The sequence below is a fragment of the Marmota flaviventris genome, chromosome 12, assembly GCF_047511675.1.
Source record: "Marmota flaviventris isolate mMarFla1 chromosome 12, mMarFla1.hap1, whole genome shotgun sequence".
Taxonomy (NCBI): Eukaryota; Metazoa; Chordata; class Mammalia; order Rodentia; family Sciuridae; genus Marmota; species Marmota flaviventris.
The window spans coordinates 68,210,194-68,237,599 of NC_092509.1; positions in this window are offsets into that span (position 1 = coordinate 68,210,194).

The window sequence follows — 27,406 nt, forward strand, 5'->3', positions numbered from 1 at the left end:
AGTCCATTGTGACAATTGTGTTTGTGTGTGTGTGTGTGTGTGTGTTTAATACCTTTATTTTATTTACTTGTTTATTTTTATGTGGCTGAGGATGGAACCCAGTGCCTCACACATGTGAGGCAAGGGCCTCTGAGCTACAGCCCCAGCCTCACCATTGTGTTTTCTTACTGGTGGATAGTATATACAAAGGAAAGAGTTTTCTCAAATCTTAGAAGCTTCTGAATAAACATCTACCTAGGAAAATCATGGATATATTTTTGGATGATAAAGTTGTTTTTTTTTTTTTTTTTAACATCCACTTTTCTGAAGGCTCTAACCAATCCAAAGATGAAAAATCTGACAGAAGTCAACAAACAACAGACATTTTTACTATAGTAGAAAATTTACTGTTTCAGGGATTGAAAATTGTGCAAAGTAATCTGTTTGTTCATTTTTATTACACGTAGTTTGCCTCTTTCATTGGGACAGATTACAACAGCTGAGGGGGGAAAAAAAACAATAACACAGGGAGTTATCTTTCCAGGTGAGTAGTGGCTCCAACAGACTTAATCTTGTGGGTGGAGGTGACCGTCATATGAGAACACTGGAAAAGAAGCAGCCTCATTTCAGAAAAATCCCTGTGCTGAACTTAAGTGACTTTACCTGGGAATGGTCAGTGAAGCAATAGCCATGAATTTAGGAGCTTAAATTACGAATAAAACTGTGTTTAAAATAAACAGCCAAGGAATGGCAACCAATCAGCAGGGGCAACCGATGACAGCACTCTTCATGCAGCTCATACTTATCACTGCCACCCTGCATTCTTACATTCCGTGAAAGAAGCCGTGGTGCTGCCAGGACCCAGCCACATTTTCCACTCCCAGCTTCGCATGGCTTGGAGAGGAGTTTGACATTACTTTGCCTGAAATGCTGGAGAAGTGGTACCAGGATGAAGGCCCCCTTTGCTTGATTTCTCCAGCCTGGAAGTTGATCTAATTCATGAGTAAAACATCCTTCCAAACAGGGATTAGTACATGAAAGAAATAGCTCTGGCTCAGGGAAATGAAGTCTTAGCAAAGAAGGAATACCAATGAACACAGATAGGGGACCTCTACCCATGCTGCTGGGCCTCTGCATGCCTTTCATTTATTGAGTACATTTTGTGTACTTCCACACTATGATGGACCCTAGTCATATAATGGTAAAAAGATCAATGTGCATGTGAATAGTTATGAAGTAGCTAAATAAGGTGCTCAAAGATACTAGGTCCTTATCCATGGAACCTGTAAACATTACCTTATATGATTTTTAAATGATTTTACAGATGTATTAAATTAAGGATTGGAAATAGAGGATCCTGGACTATCCAGGTGGGCCCTCAATGTAGTCAGGAGGATCTTCATGGGAGAGGAAGAAGGAGATTGAACATGGACAGAAGAGGAGGAAGCAACATGACTACAGAGGCAGAGATTGGATTGGTGTGGCTATAAGCCAAAGGATTCCAGAAGCTGGAAGAGACAAGGATATTCCCCCTGGAGCCTCTGGAAACCCTGCTGACAACTCGATTTCAGCTCAGTGATGCTGAGTTTAGACTTCTGGCCTCCTGAACTGTGAGAGGATACATTTCTGTTGTTCTAAGCTGACCTGTTTGTGGTAATTTGTCATAGCAGCCACAGAAAACTAATACAATTTATAAAACAATAAAATTTTAATGCAGGGTTGAACAAAGTACCATTGAAAGCTTCATTATGTACCTGACATGCCAGCTGTTTCTGAAGGAAAAAAAAAAAACTGAACAGAGCAAAGAGGCCTCCCCAAATGGATTAAAGACATTAAAGGTGCAAAGTCACTGGGATAGGAGATAATTTGACAATCTAGGGAACGGTTTTCTTTTATTTAACAAATGTTTACAGAGCTCTGGCAGTGTAGCAGGTGTGCCTTTGAAATCTATTCTCATTTAATCCTCCTAAATCATGTGTCCAAGCAAAGCCAGTTGTCTGGTAATGACTCCATGCCCTGGACCATGCCACTGTGCTGCCTCCCTGTTCAGCCAGAGCCACAACCCTGGGTCAGGGATGTCTGATGCGGAGTGGCCCTGTGCTGAAGTCATGTGCTTAGCAGTTTGATCACACGATGTAAGCACCATGGAATCAGAGAAGAATTTTGTCTGACATGATCAGATTTTTCCTTTAGAAAGGTCATTTGCATAGCTGAATAGAGAACAATTTATAAGGGGCTGAGAGGAAAGAGAGAAAGAACTAAGGAATGCTAAGCAATAGTGGTTCAGGGAGAAATGATACTGGTGTGAGCAGGACAGTGATAGTAAGGAGGAAGAAGAGAAAGGAGAGGGGGGAATGTGAGCCATGGATACCATGTCTGAGGGACTTTAGGGTTTAGCTCAGGGGCAGAGTGCTTGCCTAGCATGTCTTGATCTTGGACTTCCCAGCTTCTAGAACTGTGAGCAATAACTGATATTTAGTTATAGCAGCCAGAATAGACTAAGACACCACTCAAGAGCATCACTGGGAATGAGAACAAGAGACACACAGGGACCTGAGTGGATTGATAACCAAGGACCAGACTTTCCCATCCCTGCCAAACAGTTCATACCTTAGCATCATGGAACCACCAAGAGAGACAGAAATCGACTGAGATGATGACTTTACTACCCAGAGAAAATAAGGGGTCCTAATGAAAATTGTCACAGTTTCTTAAATACATCAGGCTGTAGATGCACTTCATCTGGATGGCTTGTTCCCATTCCATGTGCCTCAGTTACTGCTGTTAAAGATATTATCTTAAAATAAGTACTATGATAATGACTCTTTCTGCTGAAGACCTTACAGTCTCCATTTACTGTCTACCTCTTCAAGGCCAAGTTCTTCTGGCTGGCTTTAAAAACCCAACTTCTATCTTATTCAGATTGAGTTCTACCTATTCTGAGAAGCCATCTCCAACATTTCTTATAATCATCTATCTCTACTTCTTAAGGCAAGTGTTATCTGGGCATATAATCACCAACTCTGTAGATATATGAATCATCAACTTGGAGTGTGTGTGTGTGTACAAACAGCTAATCATCTACCCATCTGTCTGTCTACCCATATTAGTTAAAAGATCTTTAAAGGAAAATAGTATGTATTCTGTGTGGATAAAATGATGCTTTTTATGTGTTAATAGTTTCTGAGTGACTGAAGAAGTACTGAAGTGACTAATAAAGTTTTGATGGGTGGTGGCCATTTGATTTTAAGAATATGTTATAGGAGTAAGAGGTATTTTTGTGGGGGAGGGGTGCTGCCAGGAATTGAACCCAGGGGTACTTAACCACTGAGCAACAATCCCAGCCCTTTTATTTATTTATTTATTTTATTATTTTTAGACAGGGTCTCTCTCAGTTGCTGAGGCTGGCTTTGAACTTGGGATCCTCCTGCCTCAGCCTCCTGAGCTGCTGGAATTATAGGCATGCCACCTCACCCAGCCAGGGTAAAGGTAAGGTTTTTAACATAGCTCCTAGATTTTATTAAATTCGAAGAATGAGTAATGATGTACAGCCCTGGACCTGCTGGTGGGACAGGTAGGTAAAGGGTTCCCCCAGGAAGAGAACACAAGCCCTTCCAGCTGCCCCCCACCCACCCCAAGATACCAATAAGAGCAGGGGAAAGCCGCAATTCAAAAAGCATTGCCCACAAATCTACAAGTAGCAAGCCTATAAGGAGTTTAAAGAGAGCAATATCCTTATTGATCAGAATCTTTATTTTGAGGTAATTAGTTATAAATGTGATGAGTTCTAAGTGTTGGCTTGGAATGCCTGTGAACCAAAGGCACCCATGCTGTGCTCTGTGGGAAGCAGAGATGTGGACTTGAACAGAAATAGTCCTCTACTTCCAGGCTGAACTGCAGCAAGAGCAGAGAACCCTCATGCATAATTTACAGTCCCAACACCAGCAACTCCTGCATTGCAGTGTTTTTACCAGGTGCCAAATTACCCCAGAAGAAACTATTTATACCAGTGGGAGGAGTAAGAAAGCCAGAGAAGTGGAACATAAGTAATTATAGAGGGGCAGATTGATCACTTCCTAAACTGCCAGTCATGTGCTTTCATATTTGAAGGAAAAAAAGGACAAAAAGAAATTTAAGCTGGCTTTGTCCTCATGGTTCAGGCAATATTATAGTTCTAACCAGACACTAAAAACTGAACAAAGGGGCTGGGGCCGGGGCTCAGTGGCAGAACGCTTGCTTGGTGCACGTGAGGCACTGGGTTTCATCCTCAGGACCACATAAAAATAAAATAAAGATATTGTGTCCATCTACAACTAAATATATATATATATATATATTTTTTTTTAAAAAAAACTGAATGAAGAGGCAACAAAGACTCAAGGAAAGGCCCCACGACCCACACATGTGATCCTGATCTAGACTTAAATTTTTAAAAATTTTCTCTCTGGGAAGTCTCATTACTTTATTTTTAACCTATTAAAAAAAAGTCTTAAATGTGAGTTCAGGAGTCCTGCACACTTTTCTCTTGTAGAGGACAGATAACAGCGTTCTGATTTGGGGGAGAGAGCATCATCCAGTGGCTAGAGGAGGGGGTCTCAATACAGAATTTGGGTTTGCTCCCAAAGGTTATGACCTTTAGCAATTCACAGGAAGCCAGATTTTCTGTCTTCTGTACCACCTTGGGATATGCACACAGACTTCAGGTGTGGGCAGAAAAGTACCATAAAAAGAAGAGGTGAGATGGGATATTCAAAGTCCTAAAGCTTTATCTCACCTCTTTTCTAGGCTTAATCTTTACATAGACTGCAAATGTATCATTACAGTTTATTTATTTTATATGAGGGAAAAAATACAGAAGGAAAAAACCAGATAGCTGTGAGTTGAGGAAAAATCCATGTAAAAACTAACAGGCCCCAGGCGCTGTGGCACCCACCTGTAATCCCATCGACTAGGTGGGTTTGGGATGGAGGATCTCAAGTTCCAGACAAGACTCAGCAAGATCCTCTCTCAAAATACAAAATAAAAATGGCTGGGGATGTGGCTCGGTAGTAAAGCATCCCGGGTTCAACTTCAATCCCCAGTAAATAAACAGACAAACAAAAACAGACAAATGTTGTCAATCCACCAGAAACTGAATCTGGTTGGATATCTTCATCTTCACTGGGAATCCTTGAGACAGTTATTTTAAAAATTTTTGACTTGATTTTCTTTCATATTAAAGGTTAATAATTAATTATGTTAAATCTTTGCTATTTGGCAAATTATTAAAATTGAATATTTCTTCAGCTGGAAAAGGGATTTCTGTTTGGTTGACAACAAATGAATTTATGAAATATTATCCTTAAATGCAACTAATTTAAGACCTAAATAATTATTTGAATTGCTTTGCAAACTATTGAGAAGTCAAATAGGTATTTTATCTTGATACATTCTAAAGGCTACTTTTTATGGAATTGAAAGAATTCAGAGGCGGATTTCACAAGCTTGAAACAGCACACTTTGTAACAGATGATGTTTTCTTGGGTCTATTGCCTGTGTCTCTTCACTGTAAGTTACATCTTTTTTTTTTTTTTTTTTTCATTTTGTAAATTGAAATCAGACAAATAGAAAACTAGGAGAAAATATGTTAAGTGGAAAAGAAAAGAAAATAAGTGTAGCTTTCAGGACCAAAAGATAAATCAACTGGAAAAACTTGTGGATCTCCTGGTTATTTAATCAGTTATTGATTTAACAGTGTAATTCATGCTCTTGGGTACTGTTGAAGACCCCAAATTAAATTAGAGCTGGATCTTGTCCTCTAGGAATTGAGAATTTAAAATAGAAAACATGATATATACTTAGAAAGCTATCAAAATCTACCAGACCGTAACCTCTTGAGGTTTAGGCTGTTTGTTTTGCTCACTGCAGTAGCCCAACAAGTGCCAGACACAAGGTAGGTGCTCCATAAATACTCGTTGGTGGAATGAATAATACAAAGGCGGATAGTATTCAATCATATGAGCATTGCAAATAAATAAATAGCAAAATTGGTAATAGTAGGGACAGGTAACTGCCAGCATCACTGAAATTATATTTTAAACTTGCAGATAATTAAGCTGATAATCAAGCCATAAACAGAATCTCCTGGGCATTGCTATTATTTTTCAATTCCATCAACTTCTCTGCCATCCTCTTGGTATAACATCATGGACATTTCTTAATATACTGGGCTTCAGTGGCATAAGGAAGTCAGGCTAGCAGAGTGTTTACTGGCTCAAATATGCAAGATCCTTTAAGGTGACAGAATCATTAAACGTGTACTCCTAGCCCATTAACCCCCTGATTCTTGTCTTGGAGGGAAACTTAGAAGAAAAAAACATTAAATAAATAATGCTAGAGGTGTTATGCATATATGACAATTGTGAAGGTAAGACATGAATGACTAACATTTGGGGAACATAGGGAAGGAAGGCAAAATTGTCTTTGTCCCACCAAAATAATATGTAACCTTAGTTCACATTCTGAAAGCCCCTGAATTGTTTATCAGCAGCTTTCTGAATATTTGACAAAACATACACAGGGTCTGTCTTTGGGATGTTTTCTTTTTTCTTTCTTTTTTGTGGTACTGGGTATAGAATCTAGGGTTGCTCTACCACCAAGCTATATCCCCAGCCCTTTTTTATTTTTTATTTTGTGATAAAGTCTCACTAAGTTGCCCAGACTGGCCATGACCTTGAGATACTCCTGTCTCAGCCTCCAGAGTAGCCACCATGCCTGTTTCTTGGGCCGTTTACTCAGTGGACTTCTTTACTAGAAGTACCACATGAGAAATGGTGCCAGTGCCTGTTATAGGTTTCACGAAATCTGTAGCAAAATGAGGAGACTATGAGCAATGTATTACTTATGTTTATAAAGCTAAACTGACTCACTTTACAGGGCTTTTGAAAATTTAAATTAAAAAATTTTTAAAAAGTGAGATCAAAACATTTTCAATGCTAGAATATCGTTCCTTTTATTCTTTTTAAATGATGGAAGCTGCAGATAGCTTTTCTTTCAATGTTCTAAACAAAGTTGATAACCCTCTGTGGATCTCTTTAAAAAGCATTTTACTAGTTTCTGAATTTTAGAGGAATGTGTGTTAGTCAGCTTTGCATCACTGTGATCAAAACACCTGACAAGAACAATTTAGAAGAGGAAAAAATCCATGGTTGGCTACTCCATTGCTCTGGGCCTGAGGTGAGGCAGAACATCTTGTAGAAGAGCACTCTTCAACTCATGGCAGCCAGGAAACTCAGAGAGAGGAAAGGGCAGTAGAGAAGATAACCCTCCCAGGGGCATGCTCCCAGTGACCTGCTTCCTCCAGCTAGGTTCCCCCTCCTAGGAGTTCATTCAGCCATGAATGTATTAATCCACTGATGGGATCAGAGCCTTCCTGATTCACTCTCTTCCCTAAAGTCCCTCCTCTACACACATGAGGTTTTGAGGGACACCCAGATCCAATTCAGAACGGCATGATAGTTACAAATAGCATTACAGTATCATCACAGAGTACTAGGAATTATTCCTTAACACACATTATTGCGTCTTCAAATAAGCTTATGCTAAATGCTTAATGTGCATGTCTACATCATTTAATATACCAGACTACTTACTATGTATTGAGAAATATAGGCCCTCCCATAATTAAATAGAAAACTATTGTTTCTTTAAACATTTATTTCTGTTTTTACCATAATTTCATTATTTTTGGAAAAAGAGATTAAGTATCATTGTTAACAGTGTTATTAACACTATCAATATTAAGCAAATATTTACTGATGTAGTTTAATTTAATCCTGTGTTTTTCTTTGACCAGAAATGATTTATTTTTTTTACTTAGAATATTGAGGAAATGAACTACAGCAAAAATTTACAAGGCCACTGATTTTATTGGTCTATAAATGATGTGTATAAATTTTATAAAGTTTAGAAAACAAATATAAACCTAGTGGTTACCAAGATAAAAATTTTTATTGTAGAATCTTCTATATCTTTCTTTATAAACAATAAATATTTTACAACAAAAAAGGGATTATATCGTACATGCTGTTTTATAACCTGATTTTTCAACTTAACAGGTTGTGAATCTCCTTCTATGACATTAAACATTTTCCTACATAATTTTAATGGCTTCAGATTGTGATATTCTACAATGTACTCTCATCTGTTTAATTACTTTATTGTTATTAGATACTGTTGATGCCCTTTTTAAAAAAAATTTTTAATGTTGAAATGAACATCTTTGTCAGGTTAAAACTTTATTTACTTTTTTAAAATTTTGGTACTGGGGATTGAACCACTGAGCTACATCCCCAGCCCAGCCATTTTTATTTTCTATATGAGACAGGGTCTCACTAAGCTGCTTAGGGCCTTGCTAAGATGCTGAGGCTCTCCTCAAACTTTCAATCCTCCTGTCTCAGTCTTCTGAATCTCTGGAATTGTAGGTGTGTGCCACCATGCTGGATTTATTTACATTCTTACATTCTTATTTACAACAATTTGTTAGGAATTTCTGGGTAAAGTATATACAAATTGATAAAACTTGATACATTATATGACTTAATATAAAAATGAATGTATTGGTTATTTGCATATGTATTTTTTGCAGGGATTGGGGGTACCAGGGATGGAATTCAGGGGCACTCAATCACTGAACCACATCCCTGGCCCGATTTTGTATTTTTATTTAGAGACAGAGTTTCACTGAATTGCTTAGCATCTTGCTTTTGCTGAGGCTGGCTTTGAACTCTTGATCCTCCTGTCTCAGCCTTCTGAGCCCCTGGAACTACAGGCGTATGCCACTGCGCCTGGCTGCATTTAATTTCATTTCCAAAAAATTCGTCACTGCTGATATGAAACATCTTAGATGAAATCATCAAACTTTGGATAAAGGGATCCTACATATCATCTAGTCCAAAAACTTCATTCTAGAAGTTAACTTGAGATAGATCTATTCCTTTTCTAATTAAATAAGACATATTCATTGTAAAATAATAATAATAATAATGAAAATATAAAATACACAGTAAATCATGTATTACCCACCAACCCAAAACAATTGCTATTAGCTTTTTGGTATACATCTATGTCATCTTTTACTTATGTATTTGTACTTTATGTGATTTAGCTAGAAAGATAGCATCCAAAATTTTATACTATTATGTTCCCATATGTAATTGACATCTTTTAATGTCAATAAATACTGACCTATATCATAATTTGTAATGGCTACACAGTCACTGTAATTTGTTTAACCAACCCTCAACTCATAGATGTTAGAATTCTTTGGATTTTTAACCACCAATGTTAGGTTTGGGGATTAATATTTTAATGGCTCTGAGAATTCTTACAGTAAAGAAATTTGGTAATTTTTATTAATTTAGGGTTTCCTAACTATTTTCTGCTCATGGAAGCCCCCCACCCCCACCTTTAGTTTACTAATATTTTACTAGTGTAACCTAGGAGAGACTTTGGAAAAGGGTATTCTATTTCTGTTTTGTTCAAAACTACTAAGTATCTACATGTCACTTTTCTATAAACTCTGAAAAAAAAATCCTGGGAATTATTTAGAAGAAATATGTATTTTAGACATTCTAGAGAATACATCTTTGATATATATAAACTGTCAAATTAACTGCCAGCAGAGTAAGTAGTGTTTTGGTTTGAATTTTATGGGATCACTGGAGGTTTTTTGTTTTAAATGATTTTTTTAAAACATTTTTGTTGTTGTAGATGTACACAATACTTTTTCATTTATTTTTATGTGGTGCTGAGGATTGAACCCAGCACCTCACATCTGCAAGGCAAGCGCTCTACCACTGAGCCACAACCCCAGCCCCTTTATATCATTAGAACAAAAGGGACATATGAACAGAGAAAGGAGAATTTGAGATCCAGGTTTTGGCTCATTGTGGATTGATTGAGGGGTGGGGTGCAGAGTCCTGAATTCCCATGGGGAAAGAATAGACCAAGGAGGCAAGAGTCAGAGGGAGAGAGAGTGGAAAGTATTAGAAATTAAGGAGGGGGGTTATAAAGACTCTTTAGCAATGTGCGAAATAATTAAAAGAAAATGTTTGATAGAAAATATTGGTAGAATGAGGATATGAAATCCTATTCATAAAACTAACCAGAAAAAAATAGAGGAAAATATAATAATTGTATTTTAGATTGGGTTCTTTTTTTCTCTCTCTCTTTTCTAATTACCGTTTTCATTTTTATTTTAAAAATATTTTATGAAATGGAAAAGAAAAGAAATACTAAAGGATCAGACAAAATTAGGAGAAGAGAGGCTTATGGAGGAGGAGGAAGATAGTGGTGGAGTCGAACAAAGGCAACAAATAGATTAAAGTGAACAGGATAGAAGAGAGAACATTCAATTTGGCCTGGAGGAGATCATTAATGGCTCAAGTGCTGTCAAGTGGACAAAAGCCAGTCTGCAGTGGGGTCAGATGAGAGAACGGGAGAAGAATAATTTTTTTAGGACCTAGGATCATAATAATTCACTTAGAGCCCCCCCCCCCGCCCCCAGCCACTATTACTTTAGTTCTGGTTTTATCATGTTGGGATTTTGCCTATATCATTTTTTTTCCAGGAGCTGATAAATGAAAACCTTTATTTTTTTTTTAAAAGAAATCCTATGAGTAAGTTTCTTTGCCCTTATTTTTGAACTGAAAAATAAAGAAATGGTAAATTCTCTTTCTGAGCCTTTCTATGTACTAGAAATGCTACCATATAGAAATCTTAATAATATGCCCTGTGCATGCTGTTTAAAAACAGAAGAACTTGGTCGCCCAAGGTCATTTCAGATGCCTTTTTTCCTTGGTGATTTGTGTATATTTAAAAGACAAATTATTATGAAAGGATATGAAATATAGGTTTAAGAAACTCAAAGAACAAAGAGCATTCTTTGCTCTTTGAATTTCTTAAAATTAAGTTCTTAAGACTCCTGCTGCTTACCTTCAAACAAGCCACCTTGAAACTACTCTATGAAACCCGGTTAAAGGACGAACCAAAGAGTTTCACTTATTTAAAAAAAAAAAAAAAGGCGCACAGGAGAGAGAACATTCAAGTCTTCTAGTATCCATACTTATTAGCTAAATTGAATGCCTGCAGTGGGTCTCAGGGGAGCACACAGTGGCAGCCTCTTCCCATTACAGCTCAGCCAGAAGCATTTATTCCCTTGTAATTAAGGCCAAGGGTGCAACCGGGGATGTGAATGGAAGCAATTATGTGGATCATTCTGCTCCTTCAACATTTCTCAAGAGTTTGTGTATTTGTGATCTTTGAAGTCCCTGTATATTTCTGAGCGGTTATACTTGGTGTCATAGATCCATCCTTGGAGCATAACAAGAGCCAATACTGTTGTTGGTGCTTTAGTCGTGCCATGGTAATCCATCCTTTCCAGATCCCATGAGGGTGAAGTATTAAGTCCTAGGTCTCCAGAAGCAGATACTGGGATGGAGTTCAAAGGCAAGGGTGGCACCAGGAGATAAAAGTAACAGAGTAGTAGAAGTAGGAACGGAAAGGGACTCAGTCAAAGCAAAGGGTCTCTGTCAGGTCCAAGTGCTTCAGGAGGTAGCTTCAGCCTGGCCCCACAGGGCAACTCTGGGGTGTGGGCCAGGAAAGGAACAGGGCTTCCATTCCTCTGTACAGTCAGTGGCTGACAGCCTTCATGGTGGCAAGAAAGGTTGTTATGGGCCAGGCTATCTGGGCAATGACCAGGCAGACTTCATTTTACTCTGAGATTCCATGTCATATGAGAAATGCTTCTCCCATGGGAACCTCCTCCTCTGTACCTTTCAATAGTTGCTTAACATAGCATGTTTGGCAACACAAAATGGCAATTCTTATACAACATATCTTGTCAGAGATTGATTATGTAGACATTAGTAACCATTCTTTAATTTCTATTATGAAAAGTCCCATGGGAAATACTGAATGTACCCAGAATGAAAATATGATGGACACTGCATTGTTTCGCTAACGGCTTAATTCAGCTTCTATAAACCCACTTGCTTGCTTGCAGCTATGGCAACCCAGGTGCGGTTTTTGCCTTTAAATACCTTGAAACTCTCAGGCTTGGGCTGTTCCTTGCAGAGATAGTTATGAGTCCTACAGGGAGCAGTTGCTGGCTGGCTAAATAAAGACTCTCCAATTCAGACAAAATGGACTTGGTATATTTTCTGAACGGTCTGCCCCATAACAGGTGGGTGTGTTTGGGTGTGTGTGTGTGCATAATCTACAAACGGAGAGCAACAGGTTGTGTACCAAGAGGAGTAGAACAGGTAGATACTATTATCTCCATGTAACAGTAAAGGCCACAGAGTCTTGCCCAAGACCTCAAAGCTCAGGGGAATAGCTGGGATTTGGAAACTTGCAGTTTGATTCTAAAAGCCATGTGCTTCACCACCCTCCTATATTTACAGCATGCTATGGCATTATCAATACATTTTCTACAATTTTCACAATGGACTGCTTAACAAACTATTTTGATTTTATTAGGTTTCTTAAAATTTTGAAAGTATGTCTGGGATGAAATCCATTAATGCTATGTTGCACTATGTTTTAGAGAGGCAACCCCCAACAAAGGTAAAATCAAATATTTAAAACTAGACCACTGGAGTACCTGGAAGAACATATACTCCCAAACCACTCTAACTAATGAAATCTGCCCAGCCCTTATAGAATTGTGTAAAATGTGGTTTTGTGGGTCTTTCTAAATAAGAGGTATATCTGGACAGAGTAGCACACCCATGTGATCCCAGCAACTAGGGAGGCCAAGGCAGGAGGATCACAAGTTTTGAGGCCAGCCTGGATGACTTAATGAGATTTTAAGTCAAAATAGAAAATAAGAAGGGCTGGGGATGAAGCTCCGTGTGCTAGAGCGCTCCTAGATTAATCTCCTATGCAAAAAAAAAAAAAAAAATGGAGGGCAGGAGTTTGTGCATGGTGAGGGCCCAGGTAAGTGGTGCTCTTTAGGTTTTCAGAATGGCTATGTGACAATGCAAATAAACAAGAGAGATATAAGTGGTAATATGACCTGCATCAAGAGAATCCCATAGATCCTCGCTGGCCCAGAAAAGATGATACCAGGGAGAACAGGGGGCCTAAATAAAGTAAGAGCATTTTAAGAGGAAGACTTAAGAAATGCAGAAGTTTTCTTCCTATGTGTTTCAGTGAAAGGGGGAAATGCTCCTTTTTTTCATGTGGAGGGTGATGCTCTATGGATACACTGAACCCTAATTGTTGTGTGCATCCTGATTGTCAAGTAGGGAAGAGTGGAGGAGGGACAGGCTTGAATGCTATGAAAGATTTTCAGATTCTAGATCATGGGAACTGACATTTGTATAGTGGTTACCAAGGGAGAGGCACTGCTGGAAGTGTTGTACAGATATTAACTTCTTAAAATCTCTTAATAATCCAATAAGGTAGATGCTCTTATTTACAAACAAGGTAACAGAGGCACAGAGATTAAATAACGTGGTCAGGATCACACAGCCAGTTAGCTGAAGAGCTGTGATGTGAGCACAAGTTATCTGCTTTTAGATTCTATACTCTTACCCATTTTTGCCCTAGACCATCAGGAATCATGCTGATAATGTTGCTAATCCTCATTTGTAGTTTATTTCTGAATGCTTTGCTATTTTTGAAACAGATCCCTATCCAAATCTTGGTCAAAGCTAAACTCTAGAAAAATACTTGAGTTCTGACAGCAAGAAACACTTATGAAATGGTCTTAAAGTTGATATGAAGTTATGCATGTTAGGAAAATTTAGAGAAAGAGGTGGCAGCCAGGCAGAGGAACTCTTTGTTCTGTATACAAATGATGGTACTCCCTGCCCATAGGGAACTGGAACTGGCAGCATTTATATTACTAAGTCACTCTCAATACTCAGCTGCTTGCTAAGAATTAAATTGCTGGAACTAGATCTAATAAGCCTCAGGTTACCATGGTTTGGATGAGGTGAGCACATTAGTGTGATATATTTAGCCTCTAGAAACAGTTAAATGTAAGATTAGCTTTATTACCAAAAAGATAATATATGCTGACATTACTCATGGTTACTCACTTCATGTCCCCAAGTGAACAATCGCACACCAATTTAGTCTATTGAGTCAAGCAGACCTCCCATCCTGTTTATGGTTTGTGGACAGGAGTGACTCATACAGGTCCCCGCCAGAGGCATGATTGCCTCTGCTGCCCTCTAGAGGCCCATCAGGTCAAGACTGCTCATCTGTGAGTGTCACCTTTACTTTCCCTTTTAAATCTCCAACTGATTCTGTTTGTCAAAAAGAGATGAGGCCAAAACACTCTGAAGTGCCAAAACCAATGATACATTTTAATTAAAATTCCAAGCCAGACCGCTTATAATTACTATGTACTCAAGGAAAATGAAAAGCTTCTACCCTGTATTTCTCACATCATATCTCAGCCACTAAATAGAAATGTCAAGGTTGTCTTAAAACTATAAATAGGGCTAACACTCAAAGCATTTACCACATGCCAGGTACTATTCTAAGTATATCACATTTATTAACCTGTTTAATCTACCCAATACTCCTGAAAGGTGGGTAGTATGATCATCTCCATATTATAAATTCTGTAGTAGAAGCAGGAATTGCCAAGTACTTATCACAGTTCATGAGTGGCAGAGCTGAATTTGAATACAGGTATGTCTGGTTGCGTAGACTAGGCTTAGTATCAGTCCACTGTACAGCCTCTTTTGTAGCTATTAAGGTATGCATTACAAATTTAATTTTTAGGTAGAGATTTTGCTAAAAATCTTTAATATTGATCTGAGGAAACAATTGGCTCAGACACTTGAAAAATGTCAGCAATATATAATAGACAAAGAGAAAGGATAGGAGAAGGAAGATGAAGTAGGGGAGGAGGAGAAAAATAGAATTATTCTAGAGCTATGACAACTAAACATAATTTGTTTCCCATGATTGTATCCTAAATATAAAAAACAAAGCTATACACAGCACTGGATATTTGGGGATTTGAATTTGGATTATATATTGGATAATAATGTTAAATTTCTCAAGTATGCTCCTTTTATGATGGTCTAAAAGAGAATGAGTTATGTCCTTGTTATTAAGAGATCCTTGATGATGTATTTAGGGGTAAAATGTCATGATATCAACAAATATCCAGGAAAAAATATTAGAAATATTTGTGAGAAATCTAAAAGAGAAAGCAAATGTGGAAAAAATGGAGAAACTGGGTAGGAGTATATGATGTTCACGATACTATTTTTAAAGCTTTTTTCTAGGTTCGAAATTTTTAGAGTTAAAAAAGGGAGGAAAAATAAGCTTTATCTCAAAATGAGAATCAGACATAAATATAAACAATGGATCTGCCTGGACCACTCTGGGTGAAGATAAACCAGAGAAGCATGTTGGGATCCATAGGCAAACTTTGAAATCTGTGGACATGTGCTCTGTGTGGGTGTGTGAAATGTTAAAGCTTATTTATTAGTGTCTTTCCATTTGTACTGGGTACTACATGCATCATTATATACTTTTAAGTATTCAAGTTTTCAACCAATAGAAAATAAACAATGCAAGTTGTAAAGCCTTTTATCAAGTTTAGAAAGGTCTCATTTTAGTCTTGGAATTAGTCCATTTTTGTCATCAGTAAAGAAGGCATATTTAGGAGTCTGTCATTCCTATTTATTCAGCACATGTATTTTGTTCTAGGTACTGGTATAGATGATGGGATACAGCAGTGAACAAACAAGATGCCTGGATTCACAGTGCTTACCTTCTGGTGAAAAAGAGAGAGGCAATAAACATGGTAGCCCAGAGAAGTGTTAGAGAGTGATCATTGCCAAGACAAAGCAGAACAACAGAGCAGGAAAGTGGGACATTGAACAGGTAGTTGCAAAGCAAAAGCTTTGCCATTTTAAACAGGAATTTCCCAGGGTTTCATTCAAACATGACACTTGGAAGGAAAGTGGAAGAGAATAGTAGAGAAAGACCCTAAGGTGAGCGCATGCCTCGATGATGGTTGGAACAGAGTAAGAGAGGAGAGAGCAGAAAACATGAAATCAGGATGGAATTAGAAGATGAATTCATAGAGGTCACAATGAAAGCTTTGATTTAAATGTTGAATATAATAGGGTATCATTGGATGATTTTGAGCAGAGGAATGATGATCAAAATTAATATAAAATAATAAATCTCATAGGGAGACATATGTGGGATCAGCCTCTCCCATTGGGAGGCTGTTGCAACAATCCAAGCAAAAAGTGATGGTGACTCAGTGCAGGACAGTACAGTTGGGATTGGAGGGATGCGATGGGATTCTGGGCAAGTTGAGATGGGAGAGCCAAGTGAGAGGATTTACCAATGAGTCAGAGATGAGTTTGGGAGAAAGAAACTGTCCAGGGAGACTTGAAAGTTTTCTCCTAAGTACCTGGAAAGATAAAGTTGCATTCCACTGGGATGGGAAAGACCAGGTAGGGCATATTTTGAGGGAGAAGATCAAGAGTTGAGTTTTGAACATTCTGAGTTGGAGATGCCCATTAGAAATCCAGAAGGAGTTACCTGTCATAAAAGTAGTTTATACAGAAGTCTGGAGAATGGAGAGCAGTGGGGGCAAGAGATTTATAACTGGTCCTAATTGGTGTATAGATGGTATTTAAAACCATGAGCCTAGATCGGTTGATGAAATGGTGAATGTGGTAGAGGAGAAGATTTTTAAGGACCATGACCTTGCAATTATTCTGTTTTGCATGTTTATACTTGTTACAGTTCTCATTTTGTTTAGAAAATTATTACGCTGCTCAAAATAAAAGGGAAAATTGACAATTATCTAAATTACTGAAGATAGCCAATCAAATAATTAAATTTGCAAAGTATATTAATTCTCCTCAATTATCTGGTTTCATTTTCTACAATTGCCTGCATTATTCAGTACTAGGACAGCTATATGTTGAGTTGTTTTATCGTACTGTTATTTAATCAATAATACATTAATCTTTGGGACAGTAAAGTGCAAAAATTCTTTCAAGTGATTTTCTATAGGGAGTAATCCTCATCTGTGTTTACTTTCTGAATTAAAATCAGATGTTTTGTTGGACTATGACAATTCTTTCCCCTTTTTTCTTATGTTTATGACTTTGACAGGTTTCTTTTGGTGAGGGAGTAAAATGGCTTTTTAAAGTTACACCCAAGCAGAGCTCATGTTAATCAAGGACCAAAAGAGGAGAAAATGCTGTCTGTGAACAAAGATATTTAAATATACTTGTTTTATCTAATAAAAACAACTGGTGAAGATAAGGAGTTCACTGAACTGCAAATAAGCCCATGTAGTAAATGCATTTTATCAGTAATATTTGAATTTTAATGTCAGAGCCATTATAACACTCTTCCCTTAGTTAATTGAGTAAATAAATATGGGCAAGCTCAGAAGCTTTCTTTCCCCACAATGAATTGTATAACCGTGGTGGATAGTCTAGATAAGATAGACACGTGATGAGGTTTATTCATAAAGAAAAATCCACCAGGCACTATGGCACATGCCTGTTAACCCAGTAGCTCGGGAGGATCGCAAGTTCAAAGCCAGCCTCGTCAATCTGGCAAGGCCCTAAGCAACTCAGTGAGACCCTGTCTCTAAATAAAATAAAAAATAGGGTTGGGGATGTGGCTCAGTGGTTAAGTGCCCCTGGGTTCAATCCCCAGTAATCTCCCCAACAACAAAAAAATAAATAAAAAAGAAAGAAAGAAAGAACAACCCAATTTAACCCAACATTTAAAATAAGGGAGAGGATGGACTCATACATTAGAAAATATAGAGGTTGGGCTGGGGATGTGGCTCAAGCGGTAGCGCGCTCTCCTGGCATGCGTGCGGCCCGGGTTCGGTCCTCAGCACCACATACAAACCAAGATGTTGTGTCCGCTGATAATTAAAAAAATAAAATATTAAAATTCTCTCTCTCTCCCTCTCTCTCTCTCCCTCTTTCACTCTCTCTTTAAAAAAAAAAGAAAGAAAATATAGAGGTAGATCAGGTTTCTGGGTGTGTTGATCAAGAATTTAGTTGTCTTTGTTTATTTATTTATTTTTTCATTCCTCTCTTCTCTACCATCCAAATTGCTGTCTTTGAAAGCTGGCTTTTTTTTTTTTTTTTTAACAGGTCTAGAGAGGCTGCCAAAGTAGTTGGGCTATTTGCTTTCTTGAAAATGCCCAAGGAGAAGGAATGCCCTCCTTCAATTATCAGGCAAGTGATCCGTGCTCAGTGCCAATTCTTGTGGCCAATAGAATGCCATGCCATGTGTTAACAGTCTTAAGGCCTCAGTCCATGGGATCAAGTCAGAAGGATTCCCTTGCTTGCTTACGTCTTTGGAGATGTCAGTGGGGTCAGTGCCCTTTGACGCACACACTGTACCACAGTGAGGGTGAACTGGTGGGTTGTTGACATAATCATCATGGGTACCTCATGGGGCCAGAGTCAGCCAGATGATCCAAACTTAACACTTACGCCACTTGGATTTGTTGTTGAGACTCAGTCTCCAAATATTTTATTTATCTCAGGGCCTCTCTCCATTGGGTGGTAACAGAAACCCAACAGTATCTACTTAATAAAAAAATTTGAATTCAAACTCAGGAGACATGGGCAAGATGAAAAATTTTACTTATCTTGTTATTAACTGATATAAACAGTTTTAACACTTTAGTGCATCTAGAGAGGATGTCTTTTTTTTTTCCTGTTACCAGAACAGATCTCAAACAACATAGACATAAATATCATTTTCATATTAGCACTTCTCTGTTGCATATGCTGTATGAACAAAGTTGTATGATAGAAGTTTATTTGAAATTCCATTATATGGATCACCATTACAAAAGAGATGTCATATTTAGGTTCCAGTTTATTGGGAGGTTTTCAATTAAAGTTGATGAATTAAACATGTGATTATTACATCTTCCTCCTAAAAACATACTAAAATGAAAGTAAAGATGTTTTAAAGGCAGAAATCTTCAAGGACAGAGAGAGCATGGGAGAAGACGCCAGTAACAAAATGTTGGCAGCTGAGAAGGCAATGGACAAGCATCAGACCATGAAAATCAGATGAAACTCAGAAGCAATCTAATTTGAGCCTCTGAACCACAAAAGGCCTCAGGAACCAACAGAACAAGGTGTCTATGATCATGAAAGTATAAATGGGACCCGAAACAGAATTGTGGGTGAATGTTACGGTTTGGATCTGAGGTGTCCCCCAAAAACTCACATGTGGGACAATGCAAGAAGATTCAGAGGAGAAATGATTGGGTTGTAAGAATCTTAACCCAATCAGTGAATTAATCTCCTGATAGGGATTAATTAACTGAAGTGGTAGGGTGTGTCTGGAAGAGGTGGGAATTGGGGCATGGCATATATTTTGAATCTTGAGAGTGGAGACTCTATCTCTGCTTCTTAATTACCGTGATGTGAGCTGCTTCCCCCTGCCACACGCTCCCCCATGATGTTCAGCCTCATCTCAAGCCCCAAGGAATAGAGCTGGCCTTCTATGGACCAGCCCTCAAACAAACTCTTCCTCCTCTGTAATTGTTCTGGTCCGATCCTTCAGTCACAGCAGTGAAAAAGCTGACTAAAACAGTGAGGGTGTTAGAGAATCAGTTGAGCCCCAGGTAAGTATACTCATGCTATTTAGGTGGCACTTGCTCCCCTTCTCCATCTCTCACACCATAATATAAAGAAAAGAGATTTACTTTCAGGAGACATGAACCAGAGAGTCTCTGGACTGGCACAACAGAAGGAGCAACCTCCTAAAAAACAGGGTGATCAGATAAAAGCCTACATAATAAGAGAGGAGAAAACTGGTTTCATTCTCTTACCAGACTCCTTAAATGATAAAAATTAGGAAAGAGACTTGAAATTCCTTCTCTGACTAGTCCAGGAGCATAGACCTAAAAGTACTGAAGGCAAAGGATCCAGTATTAAAAGGCCATGATAAATCATCTGAGAGTGAAGTCCTTTCATCTTGAAGACTCACACCCTTAAAGCTTCCAATCAACTCTTTAGTTCTCTATCTAAAAATCTAAGAAGATAACCATACATTTGAGAGAAGGCTTTAACAGAAAAGACAGAGACCAAACAATAGAAAAAGACATTTACAGAAAACAGAGATCATAAAGAACATTTTGAGGAAAAACTAGCCTCAAAAATATAAAAAATCATTATATCTATGAAACAAGAACATGATGCTATAAAAAAAGAATACTCTAAGAATATAAAAGAACCCTTTAAATTTAAAATATGATTGCAGAAATGAAAGGAAAAAAGGAGGGAGATAAAATAGTGGACATTTCTAATAATGTAGGATAACTTAACAAAGCTAGAAAAAATTTTAAAAACTTAAGAGGATTAGTTCAAGAATGTACATATTCAAATAATATGAGCTCAATAAGGAGAAAATGGGTCAACAGAAGAGGTAGAAATCATCATATAAATAAATTATGAAATTTCATTAGTGACAATGAGCCCACCATGAACTTAGCATAATGGATGAAAAGAGACACCCATTATTATCTCCATAAAATTTTGAAATATCAGAGATAAAGAGAAGATAACAAAGCCTATGGAGAGAATGGAAATAGACACTAAGTCACATGCATATAATATCAGAATGACATTTGAGTTAATAGTAACACTGGAAGTTAGAAGATAATGAAATAACATTTTAAAGGTTCTGACAGCAAATAATTTCCAACCTGGAATTTTATATTCTGTAAAATTACTATTCAGATTAAAGATATTTTCTGACATGCAAGTTCTCAAAAATTATTCTAGGACTTCAGTTATGCAGTAGACTTACAGAGCACCTGTGCAGATCAGACCAGTCAGATGAAACTGGGAATCTTTCTGGTCTTTCCTTTTCATGGGGAAGATTTGTACTTTTAGAGAACACTTTTTTTGGTTGAGTTTGTGATGAGCATTTAGAAAACAACCAAATGAAAGAATAAAATAATAACTAGGGAAACAAAATGTTATTCAAAACAATAAATAGAATCATTGTATATTACCGTCCATACCTTGTTGACTCTAAGATATCATCAACTATAAGATGCACCAATATGTTATGCACCACTACAGAAGAAAAAATCTCTATAAATGATGACACAATGACTTAATGTTAGTCCACATAAATCAGTCACATTTGTCTATTGTTGCTTTGAAATATCTTCCATCTTTCCTCCTGTCTGCATTGACTGTGACAGAGAATCCTTTCCACACTCTTATTAGCCAACATAACCTAGTTTCATCTACTCATGGGTATCTTTATTCTTAGATTTCATAAAGCACTTGGTTATGCTTTGCAAGTAAATATTCAATTGCTGTCATTCTTCCAGTGACAAATATTTATGTTACTAATAATAAATTTATGCTCCTTTTTTTCTTTTTGTCTTTCTATGTACATAATAACTTTCACAATTTCATTTCTTCTTGGAGATACTTTATGTGGCAGTTAAACTCAGTATGCTAGTGCCAACTGTGTATATGCTCAACGAGTCATGACATTATTAGTCATGACATTATTAGCTTTGTGCAAACTTGTATATATGCAATGTCAACTATATTACAAAGGCTCTCTGGCTAACTGATTTATTTCTATTACTATGGAATGCTAATTTGTTGTTTAAAAAATTGCACATTATTTGTTATATAAAGTCTTTAAATTCATCATGGGCCAAGTTACTAAATATATATATAGGAGATATATATATATATATATATACATATATATATATATATATATATATACATATATATATATATATATATGTATATATATATATATATATATGTAGGATAACTTAACAAAGCTAGAAAAAATTTTAAAATATATACACACACACACATACCATTTTCAGAGTTCTTAAAATATGGGAAAAAATCTTAGAATCAACTTAATAAAATGCTTATCTATGATTAGGATGAGCATAGTAACAATACTACAAATACTGAATATGAACTAACTAACAAACGGTAAGATGTAACCATATTAGGTGAATATGAGAGTGCTAACATATATAAATATATTTTACACACACACATATGACAGTAATGAATACAGAAAATACATATATATGATGCATACAAAAGTAATATATGAAAGTATCCATATATATTAGATGGTGGTGATGAATGCAGTAATGGTGAAGCAAAGCTAAATTCTTAATTTCTAAGATATGAAAGCAGTTATTGATCCTTGATCTTGAAAACTTATTCTATACAAGTAAACATGTTATTGGAAGATCATATTAACATAAAATAAGTAGCAGAAAGAATCAAGAGGTTACCTCTGGAGGATTGCTCTTGGGTCAGGGAACTTTTATTTTCTAAGAAGTCTTTGAATTATTTGAAATTTTAAGCTATGTGTAAATAACTTGAGTATGTATGGCATTTAACTTTGAAATAAACCAGTGGTAACCCAAGAATTGCTAACAAAATTTTCTGTCCTTGACGATCTATATTGGAGCTTACAAGTCGTGTTTGACATTTAAAAAACCTCAGTAATAACTTTCTAATGACAGATCCGCTTGCTGCATGTGGTGTGACCTAAGGACATTGCAGATACATTACTCTTTATGGAGTTATGCTGAAGAGAGATATCTCCTGTTTTGTTATTGAAAGTGAATTATTTTGTTTTGGTTCAAATTTAACCCTACCTAAAATATGTAGAAATGAAAAACTCTAAGTATCTTATTAGTGAAGCCATTTATAGCTAAAACAATTCCATCTCTTTTTATGTCAGTTGTTATGACTGGCTGGCCATTTAGCCCCAGGGAGTTCTCTTCCCAGGAGCGCACATAAGCCTTTCTTTCCTATAATTCACTGGTGGTGTCTCCTTCCTCTGCTCACATCTCTGTAAGCTGATGGATCACATTTCTTAGTCAAGAATCAGTATCTCCCATTTTTTAAAATTAATTGGAACCCTGCCAATTAATAAGATCAGGGCAACATGATTTAATGGGAAAACTACAGGACCAAGAGTCAGGAGACTCAATTGCTGTCCTGGTTGGGCCATTTTAGAGTCTTACCTCTTTAGTTTCCCACTTGTTAATGGAAATGTTTACATAGAAGTACTTCACCTTCAGAGTATGATTCTGAGTAATGCACTTATCGAAATGCTTTAATGCAAGATTAATCACAGTGTGAACTAACATGGCTTTTTGATAAAGGTCTGGATCTCAGTTTGTACAATTATTTGACAAATAAGAACTTAAAGAAAGAACAACATTGACTTAAGTTACCAGCAAAGAACACATCTGGGTAAAGAGCCCAGGAAATATTTTAAAATAAAAAACATTATTAATGTTGCATTCTACACTGGCAACTTAGGTAATGTGACATTCTAGAGATAATTCTTCCTTAACTAGTTACAACACGGTTGTGAGCAAATGGGGCATATATTTTCTAAACATTGCTTCTAAGCAAATTACCTTCTTTAAATATTAATCCATTCAGTTTTATCCCACTACGACTATCACCGCTGCTTTATGCATCCTGGGATATTGCCAGCCGGGGCAGAAGCTGACTTTGCAAAATCAAATGAATACCTTGAAAACATAAGTCATCTGTACTCAGTTAATTAAAGAATTAAAAACTATCCTAAAAAACAATATCACACTCTAACATAAAAATGCTCAGAAAGTATACATTATGCACATGAAAGAAAAAATGTCTTCAATTTAGTTGCTGCATTGAATGAAAACAATAACACTGATTTTAACAATGAGAGTTGTGTCAAACCCAAGCAGGCTACTGTGTGCTCACTTCAACATTGGTCTGTCCAGGCAGGAAGGTCTCTGTGCTGCTAGGGAGAGCTGACCTATAGTTAGAGGACAGTTGGCTTTTCCTTTCTCAGATCTGCCACCTCAGGCAAATGCCATGCCATAAAGGCAAACACTGATTTATTTCTGTTACTATGGAATGTTAATTCTTTGTTTTAAAAAATTGCACATTATTTGTTATATAAAGTCCTTAAATTCATCATGGGCCAAGTTACTATCTCAATGATTTCCAACTTCTGACATATATTAGAACTGAGAATTTTTTTATTTTTCACATTTGTGTACCTGGACCTGTCCCTTGTTATTTTGTTCAGTTCATTTATAATCTCTTTCTATATTTTTAAAATATTTTTTTAGTTGTTAATGAACCTTTATTTATTTATTTATTTATATGCGGTGCTGAGAAACAAACTCAGTGCCTCACACATGCTAGGTAAGCGCTCTACCACTGAGCCACAACTCCAACCTCTAATCTATATATTTTTGAAAATTACACTAAATGCTATTTCAAATATCAACCGATGGTTGAAAAAGATTACTCTGTATGATAACTGAACCCTTTGATGAGACATTTCTGACATGACCAATTTATCCTAAATTGTACTAGAATTCCAGGACACTACTTTAGATCTGTCCTCTGGAGGGAAATGGTAGCAACTAGTTCTGTTGTCTCAACACACCATGGTCTACTTGTTTTGACAAGATTTCATTATTTCAAAGAAAATAATTACTTGTTTTCTTCTTTCATTATCTTCACTCTTTTTCCTTTTTAGGAGGTTTTTTGGATTATTTATTCTATATTTCTTAAAGTCTCGAGAGCAGGATGGTCTCTAAGTCTTTGGAATCAACACATAGAAAGAAAAAAAGGTAAAAAATGATATGACCACTTTTAAATTTCTCCTTTCCCCTTCTGTCTTTCCCATGCTTGTACATAGGCTCAATCCCCAAGTATGGGAACAGTTTTCAACTTTTGTCTGTGTTTGATCTTTCTGGATCCCCTCAACTCCTTCACTCCCTGGCTCTTGTCTAGTAGTAGGAAAAAGAAAAAGAAAAAAAATCCAAGGAAATGAAAGTTGCCACTGGTGTTCTTCTCCTTTACCCTCCGTCTAATTTTGTTTTCTATTACTCATGACAAAAGATGATAGGGTTAGAAGTCGTAGGGGTGGGGACAAAGGAGCAAAGATTGGAAATTTTTGACATACCTTGATCGTAGGAAATTAATTTCTTAACAAGATCTTCTCCCCAGTGGATCTTGGTGAACTGCATTTTTGGGGCATGTATTGGAGGCCACCAGATCACACTGATTCCACATGCAATGAGGCAGGGCACAGCGACTTTAAAACAAGGCCCGGCTGACTTGGTACCTGTTGCTTTCATGGTGGAGCTCCTCAGAGGGGTTCTCCACGACCTTCTGATTGGCAACCTGCACGTCCTCTTTCCCCGTTCACTTCTGGGCATGGACAAAGCCCTGGTCTCGGAGGCCCAAACCGCCTTCAGAGGTTTTAGAAACCAAAGTATTTCTTGGGCCAGATTTTTCCCCATCTTTTCCTAGATATATTCTTTAATTCACACACATGCACATACTTTCCTTTCCAATGAACATGATGAAGGGGAGAGGAAAGAAAGGTGAAGGATCCAAGAGAACAGACAGATCCTGCCTTTTATCTCAAGTCTCTTTGCTTCTATGGTTCATGGGACTTTGGTTTTGGAGTCTCAGCCCAATTTTAACGTTCGAGCTGCCTATTACTGGTAGAAAAGGGGGGCAAAAAAGAGCCGCTTCCCTGTCTCTTTGCCTTCATCTGCTGTTCACGTGGAAGTGTGTGCGGCTGACCCAAGCCTCGCTGACATGTCAGCGTGCAGCCGCAGGACGAGGGGTGTTTGATTTATAAATGGAATGTATAATAGGCACGATGCCTTCTGAGCTGAACGTTCATGGAAAATCACATGCCGCTCACATGAGGGACCAAGATCTTTTTTTATTATTTTAATGAATTGAGTTTTTTCAGTGCACCAGGGAGATAAGAAGATACCTGCCAATAACCCTCTGATTGCGTCCTCAGCCAATTGGTGGGCTTGAACATGGGCACTCCTCTAGTCAATTGAGTTTGTGTGTTAAGTCAAGGTTTAGCTTTGGATTTGAAGCTCTCGCTCAAACAAAGCCTCAGACGCTCCGACAGTGGAAACCATCACATAATTCTCCTCTTTGTTTCTTTAAAGAGCACGGGGTTGGTTAAAAAAAAAAAAATCCATTTTGGGAAGACTGGGTCTGAAGATAATGATAGTGAAGATGAGAAAAGACAGCGGGTTGTAAGTTCTGGCCTAAGTTGGGAAATGGGAGGGGGAACAAAAAAAGGTTGAAAAGGTAATAAACTACAGCAAGGCCAACAGATCAACCAACATGAGACAAACCAACAGGTAACAAGGGGCCTCTGGAGCTTCTGAAGAATTGAGATCAGTAGGAAAGCGTTTTGAATGAGAAATAAAATGCTCCTTCCTGTCAGGGAGGAAGGGAGGTGTATGGTGCTTGAGAAATGGGGGAAAAATGCAATTAAAAACCAGATATGAATAAAGATCAGGTGAGAGAGGATGTCACCCCGTGGCCTTTGGAACTGTGTTTCTGCTGCATCCCCAGATTATTTTTTTTCCTGGAACAAAAGGAACAATGTTGTGGAAAAATGGGTGCCAGATACTTTAGGAAAATGAGACACAGTGAAGCGGATAAAGGAGACAAAGACAATTGCAGTCATATGCAGTAAACTGAAGGCAGCTGAGGCCTGAGACAAAAGGTGACAATTCGGAGCCAGCAAGATGACTGAAGCATGGGAAGGAAGGAGGGAAGATGATTCACAATAACGTTTGAAAGACATTGGCCTGAATATTTATCAGGGTGTCCCGTTCACTGCTTGGCCTTGGGGGCCTGCCTTTGTTCAGTGAACCATTTCCCAGTTTTAAGGCAATAAACAGGAAAAGAGCTTGAAAGATGGCCACGGATGCTTGGTACATAGTGTTTGAGAGCGAACCTGAGATAAGACTTTGGCTCTGAGTGATGGATTGAAGGCATTGTCACTGAGGAGGATCATCTCCCTCCAGAAACGGACTCCAAGAGGAAATGCATGATTCAAATGCTATGAAAGGATCCTTGTCATGGGACGAAAGTTTCCACCACATCCTCTTGTGGGGTAATTTCACTTAACACTTAATTCATTCCGGATAGAGACAAGAATAAAGAAGGAAAATCAACGGTAGAATAGCTGAACATTATAAACCCATAAGTAACTCTCCTTTGGGGACATGAGCCTGTATTTGTATCTGTGTTCTTTCATAAAAGCAAGCATATCAGAGGCCATTTTCAGCGAGATATATGGTTCATCATCTCAGGATTTTTTCCCCAGAAAATAGGACCTGAAGGTTCATTTGTAGAAAAAGAATTATCATTATCCTTTAGGATGCCTTTCTTAAAGTGTTAGGGATGTGCCCCAAATATTATATCATTAATCCTTCTTTATGGAGCACTGTGACTCTGTCTGCAAGAAATTTCCCTTCTATTATTTGTTCTTAACAATAAAATGAAATTTTCCCAAGCCAGTCAAGGACCTTCTTATGTAA